Genomic DNA, 7,385 nt, shown 5'->3' on the forward strand with positions numbered 1-7,385 from the left:
AATATGTAAATATCACTTGTAAGCCGCTCTGAGTCCCCTTTTAAGGGGAGAGAGGGCCGGATATAAATATTGTGATAAATATGTAAATATCACTTGTAAGCCGCTCTGAGTCCCCTTTTAAGGGGAGAGGGCCGGATATAAATATTGTAATAAATAAATATGTAAATATCACTTGTAAGCCGCTCTGAGTCCCCTTTTAAGGGGAGAGGGCCGGATATAAATATTGTAATAAATAAATAAATAAATACGAAAATCTCCTTTTCCCAGGCTTCAAGTTAATAATCTGGGGTCCCCCCATGCCTGGCTATGCAGAATAGGCTGTAGCCCATAGGCCTGCATTTAGGTTAAGATTCTGCCAGGCATCTTATTAAATATGGAGGGTCCCTCGCCTTACGTTAACCAAAGGGGTTCCCACCTGCTAGGTTTGGCTTTAAACGCAGGGGGTCCCTCAGAAGCCTGGTTTTAAACTAATTGCAAACCTCCTTTAACGAGGGTTTGCCTTACAAATGGAGTTTTCCACGTGCCAGGAATAAATACCACGTGCCAGGCCCTTTAAAAGGGGGTCCAACCTTGAATGGATTCTCTTTGCAAGCGCTTGGCCGGAAGCCCCAAACTGCTTCAAGGCATTTACAATGGCCAATCGCCGGAGTGGGAGTCCCCGATCTATTGGGGAAGAGTCCCCGTGGACCCCAGCTGTACATGTGTATGTGTTTGTGTGTGTCATGTGTGTTTGTGTGTCTCGTGTGTGTGTGTGCAAGGCAGCCGTGGAGGCTGGAAGGAGTGTCTCACCTGGCTTAAGGGCTCCGCTGTAGAATCTCCTTCCCGGAATCTTCTTTTTACCTGTGTTGCAGATCCTTCCCAGACAGGAAGGATCCCTCTCGGCCGATGGGAGACGGTGTCCGGCAGGAGCCCTCCGGGAGTCCAGGCACATGGAACGGGAGAGAAAACAGTGCGTCTATACCTGACTTTTCATGAAAACAGCCTAAGATATCTCCCCATGGCTGGCCTCACGGGTTAAAAGAAGCAAGGAAATCCCCACATCTGGCCTTAAAGGTTAAAAAAACCAGGGATTTCCCCACGTAAGGGACTTAAAGGTTAAAATAACCAGGGATATCCCCACGTAAGGGATTTAACGGTAAAAATAACCAGGAATATCCCCACGTAAGGGATTTAATGGTTAAAAAAAACCAAGGATCTCCATATTGCCTGGTGTTACGTGAAATAGGAGATCTCTATAGGGCAGGCCGCCTTGGTTTAACAGATCTCTATAGGGCAGGCCGCATTAGTTTCTGGATAGGAGATCTCTATACGCCTAACTTTAAGAATAGAGGATCCCCTTTAACCAGGCTTTAATTAGGAATAGTGGTCCCCTGGGTGTGTGGCCTTACATAAATATACATAATAATAACAAGAACAATAACAATAATAATTTTATCTGCTTCCTGGTATTTCTTTTTCCTGGAATCAATAATAATAATAATCATAATAATAATAATTTTATCTGCTTCCTGGTATTTCTTTTTCCAGGTGCCTGTAATAAATAATAATAATAATTTTATCTGCTTCCTGGTATTTCTTTTTCCAGGTGCCTCGAATCAATAATAATAATAATAATAATTTTATCTGCTTCCTGGTATTTCTTTTTCCAGGTGCCTCGAATCAATAATAATAATGATAATAATTTTATTTTTGTACCCTGCCACCGTCTCCCCAGAGGGACTCAGGGCGGCTCACTGATATAAAACCAGCCTACCATGCTATCAAATACAAACAATTAAATTTAAAACGAATTAACAAAAATCACAATCATGATGCCTATGTTTTGCAGTAAAAAAAAAGGTTCGCCACGTGCTAGGCGTTGGCATGAGGCACACGGCTCTGGTCTCCCCTTGAGTGTGGCCTCGAAGCTCCGCCCGGGGAGGGAGGGGGCGTCCGTTGGCCCTGGACGGATGATATACAAGCGGCAGGGTCCATGGGTTGGGGGAGAGCGAGGGGCCCAGCCCTGGCACCGTGGGGAACACTGAGGACCAAGAGGCTGCTCTCAGGACACCTTAGGGGCCTTTTGCAATGTCCTTCCATGGGGGCCCTTTTATGGGGGGCCAGGAGGCCCCCTCCCTTCCCAGCTTGGTTCTTGCCATCAGGCAGAACAGTCCTATTTAAAAGGCCAGGGTAGAATGGTGTTAGTAGGATGTTAGTGAGTTAAGGTATTAATATTTTTATTTCTAAGTTGCAAGGACATCTTAAAATGCCCGTAACGTGTGCTGCCCCCCGCGATGCCAGGGCGGGCCCCCCCGCTGACCCCCAAGCTGTGACCCCTACGGCCCGTATAGGAAGACCCATCATCTGCCTAGAACAAAGGGAGGACCCGTCCGTTCCCGAGTGGGACTTCTTCGATGCCACACGCGAGGGGAACCGTGTGCAAAGGTAACCCTTTTTTTAATGCAAAGATAGACATTAAATGCCTACCCTTACACCAATTACCCTGAAAACGACCTTTTTTGGGAGGCAGGCGGTGTCCTTGCGAGGGTGTCTTCAAGCATCTTCCGTCCTCTGTCTCTCGACCTTTTGTTTCTTTCTTCACGTTGACTTGAATTCAGCGCTGGGAGAAGAGTGAGTGGGAAAAAAGCATTCAGAAAAAAAACCAGACATTGTCTTCTATCTATTTTGCAAGGCCAGGAAGGCAGTTCCCATCTTGTCTCCTGTACCTGTAACATGCTATGCTAATAATATAATATGTATTATGTATATATATTATAGCGTATATAATATACAATACAATAGACAATGATATATAATAATATATTGAATATACGTACAATATATTATATTATTATATTATATTCAATATAATATATTGAATATACATACAATATAATACAATATATTAATTATGTTATGTATTACCTGTAATATTTCTAATAACATTACAGTATGATGGTATAGTACAATATAGTTATATATAATGCTATTATTGTGAATGCTAATACTTTCTATGTACATATAAAATTATATATAATATATAATCAATATTATGTGTTATTATATTTTATTACATTACAATATTATTATCAATATTATATGTATATACATTAAATCATATTATTATAAACTACATTGTCCATTATATACAATACATGTACAGTAGAGTCTCACTTATCCAACACTCGCTTATCCAACGTTCTGGATTATCCAACGCATTTTTGTAGTCAATGTTCTCAATACATCGTGATATTTTGGTGCTAAATTCATAAATACACTAATTACTACATAGCATTACTGAGTATTGAACTACTTTTTCTGCTAAATTTGTTGTCTAACATGATGTTTTGGTGCTTCATTTGTAAAATCATAACCTAATTTGATGTTTAATAGGCTTTTCCTTAATGCCTCCTTATTATCCAACATATTCGCTTATCCAACATTCTGCTGGCCCGTTTATGTTGGATAAGTGAGACTCTACTGTATGTATATGTATATGTGTGTGTGTGTGTGTGTGTATATATATATATATATATATACATATACATACATATATATATATATATATATATATATATATAAAAAATTTTCAGCATAGCATGTTATGGGTCTTAAGGCTAGAAATAAATCAGATTGGTAAAAAAATGCCATTATTATTCTACTCCTTTCCTCTAGAAAGCTGTCTGAATTATCAAAAATGTTGCCATGTGTTGTCAAAGGCTTTCATGGGTTGTTGTGAGTTTCTGGGCTGCCACCTCAAAAAGCAGGGCCAGCTAACACCTCCAAACACAGGATTCCCCCAGGCAGGAAGCAGCCAGGCCTTGAAACTGCAGGCCATTCAATGCTAATCAAGGTGGCCAATAACAGCATTCACATTTGCCTGCAACAGACAAGGGTTCTTTCTCCCACCCTGGACATTTCGCAGATATATAAAAGCCTCATCACTCCCCTAGTTTCCTGCCATAGATGTGGGCAAAACGTCAGGAGAGAATGCTTCTGGGGCATAGCCATACCGCCCGTAAAACTCACAACAACCCAAAATTTTAGCCTTTTTCTTCTTCTCTGGAAAAGACCTTGTAATTATTATTATTTTTGGTTTGATATAATAAAATATCAATACATAAAATAGAAGTGAAAAGAAATGATCTGGATAAGAAATAATTCAGATTATAATAAATAAAAAAGAACAATATTCACCTGGTCCCTTCAGAAAAAGCTGTGGAAATTTTCAAAAATTTTGCCTTTATTTCTTCCGTCCGTTTCACAAGGCTTTGCCATTTCTGAGGGAATAATAAGAAGAGATTAAGGAAAAGCCTATTAAACATTAAATTAGGTTATGATTTTACAAATTAAGCACCAAAACATCATGTTATACAACAAATTTGACAGAAAAAATAGTTCAATAGGCAGTAATACTATGTAGTAATTACTGTATTTAATAATTTAGCACCAAAATATCACAATGCATTGAAAACATTGACTACAAAAATGCGTTGGATAATCCAGAACGTTGGATAAGCAAGTGTTGGATAAGTGAGACTCTACTGTATTTGTAAATATTTTTTCCGAATATTTTCCTTATTTTTGGCAAATATTTCCAAAATTTTTTCTATGATTTTTTGGGTGAATATTTTGTGAATATTTTATTTCAATGTTTGTGAATGTTTTCATGATTGTTTTCTTCTGAATGTATTTGTGAATATTTTTAATGAATATTTTTTGTGAATATTTTTCCCCAAATACTTTGCTAATTTTTGGCAAATATTTCTGCAAATATTTTATTAATTCAATATTAATATTTTAATGATTTTGTAAATATTTCAGTGAACATTTTTTCCCCTGAATATTTTACGGTACAGTAGAGTCTCGCTTATCCAAGTTTCTGGATTATCCAACCCATTTTTGTTTTCAATATATCGTGATATTTTGGTGCTAAATTTGTAAATACAGTAATTACAACATAACATTACTGCATATTGAACTACTTTTTCTGTCAAATTTGTTGTAAAACATGATGTTTTGGTGCTTAATTGGTAAAATCATAACCTAATTTGATATTTAATAGGCTTTTCCTTAATCCCTCCTTATTATCCAAGATATTCGCTTATCCAAGCTTTAGCTTGGAGAAATGAGACTCTACTGTATTTTCTATTTCAAGGCTTTGTGACTTGAGGCGATTTGAGGCAAAAAATAATGAAATATTAATAAATGAAATAGTTTTCTTTCTTTCTGTTTCACAAAGCCTTTATGCAACCTTATCTTGTGCTATTTGAGGCCATTTTTGATAAAATTAAGATAAGACTAATATATAAAATAGGCATTTTCCTCTTTGTATTTCAATTTTGAGGAGATTCCTGAGGTAAAGAATTCCCAAAATAACAAGGAAAGCAACATAAAATGAAGTGCGATTGGAAGAGAAGCCTTTCCTGAGGTAAAAGTGATTCCCAAAAGGAAAGGCGTCTCTTTAAACTCCAGATTAATTTAAAATGAACCAGGTGAGCCTGTAAAAAGGGGCCCTTATTCACCTGCTTCAGAAACGGAGCCTGTCTCTTCGGGCCTTCTAGCCGCGGCTGCCCTTTCTTTCTTTCTTTCTTTCTTTCTTTCTTTCTTTCTTTCTTTCGACCCAGGCCTTCAGAATGGCTCCCAGGCCAAGCTGCCTTCTCTCTCGGCGTCCCGAGATTGTCTGAGGCAAATTTTACAATTTACAGCCAAGAAGAAGCCCCGCCTCCAAAACGGCCGTTTTTTTTTAGCCTTGGTCCCACCCCTTTGCCATCTGTCGCCGCCCGATTGGACGATTCTCCTGCTCGCCAATTTGGGCGCGAAAACAGGGCGCTGCTTGACGCATGCGCACTCCGTTGTCATTTAAAATGTGTTAGCCTCCCAGTCCGGCCGCCTTTTTGGCCTTGGTCCCACCCCTTCGCCATGTGTCGCCGCCCGATTGGACGATTCTCCAGCTCGCCAATTTGGGCGCGAAAACAGGGCGCTGCTTGACGCATGCGTACTCCGTTGTCATTTAAAATATATGTTAGCCTCCCAATCCGGCCGCCTTTTTGGCCTTGGTCCCACCCCTTCGCCATATGTCGCCGCCCGATTGGACGATTCTCCTGCTCGCCAATTTGGGCGCGAAAACAGGGCGCTGTTTGACGCATGCGCACTCCGTTGTGATTTAAAATATATGTTAGCCTCCCAATCCGGCCGCCTTTTTTGGCCTTGGTCCCACCCCTTCGCCATGTGTCGCCGCCCGATTGGACAATTCTCCCGCACGTCACAGGCTGAGACAGGTCAAATTGGGCGGGAAAGAAATAATAATTGGTTTTCCAGAAGCATTCTCTCCTGACGTTTCGCCCACATCTCTTATGCAACTTATCATTTAGCACTGATATATGACAGAATACGAATAATATAACATGCTAGTGGTGTATTATAGATATTGTGGTATATGATTAACATAGTACAATGTAAGAAATAATAATTGGTTTCCAGAAGCATTCTCTCCTGACGTTTCGCCCACATCTCTTATGCAACTTATCATTTAGCACTGGTATGTGAGATAATACTAATATAACATACTAGGGGTGTATTATAGACATTGTGGTATATGATTAATATAGTACAATCTAAGAAATAATAATGGGTTTTCCAGAAGCATTCTCTCCTGACATTTCGCCCACATCTCTTATGCAACTTATCGTTTAGCACTGGTATGTGACATAATAGGAATAATATAACATGCTAGTGGTGTATTATAGATATTGTGGTATATGATTAATATAGTACAAAGTAAGAAATAATAATGGGTTTTCCAGAAGCATTCTCTCCTGACATTTCGCCCACATCTCTTATGCAACTTATCATTTAGCATTGGTATGTGACAGAATACGAATAATATAACATGCTAATGGTGTATTATACATATTGTGGTATATGATTAATATAGTACAATCTGAGAAATAATAATTAGTTTTCCAGAAGCATTCTCTCCTGACATTTCGCCCACATCTCTTATGCAACTTATCATTTAGCACTGGTATGTGACAGAATACGAATAATATAACATGCTAGTGGTGTATTATACATATTGTGGTATATGATTAATATAGTACAATCTAAGAAATAGTAATGGGTTTTCCAGAAGCATTCTCTCCTGACATTTCGCCCACATCTCTTATGCAACTTATCATTTAGCACTGGTATGTGACAGAATACGAATAATATAACATGCTAGTGGTGTATTATACATATTGTGGTATATGATTAATATAGTACAATCTAAGAAATAATAATGGGTTTTCCAGAAGCATTCTCTCCTGACATTTCGCCCACATCTCTTATGCAACTTATCATTTAGCACTGGTATGTGACAGAATACGAATAATATAACATGCTAGTGGTGTATTATACATATT

The 7,385-nt window shown here is 38.7% G+C and overlaps 1 long non-coding RNA gene across 1 annotated transcript; it reads right to left on the minus strand.

Moving 5' to 3' along the window:
* Positions 1–2,539: 2,539 nt before the first annotated feature.
* LOC103282678 (uncharacterized) lies at positions 2,540–5,687 on the minus strand. Its single transcript, XR_010001226.1, has 3 exons — positions 5,505–5,687; positions 4,177–4,259; positions 2,540–2,599 (listed from the first exon to the last, which is right to left on the minus strand). It is a non-coding gene; the product is annotated as an uncharacterized LOC103282678 (long non-coding RNA).
* Between the last annotated feature and the right edge of the window lie 1,698 nt (positions 5,688–7,385).

The sequence above is a fragment of the Anolis carolinensis genome, unplaced genomic scaffold, assembly GCF_035594765.1.
Source record: "Anolis carolinensis isolate JA03-04 unplaced genomic scaffold, rAnoCar3.1.pri scaffold_14, whole genome shotgun sequence".
In the NCBI taxonomy this organism is placed as follows: Eukaryota; Metazoa; Chordata; class Lepidosauria; order Squamata; family Dactyloidae; genus Anolis; species Anolis carolinensis.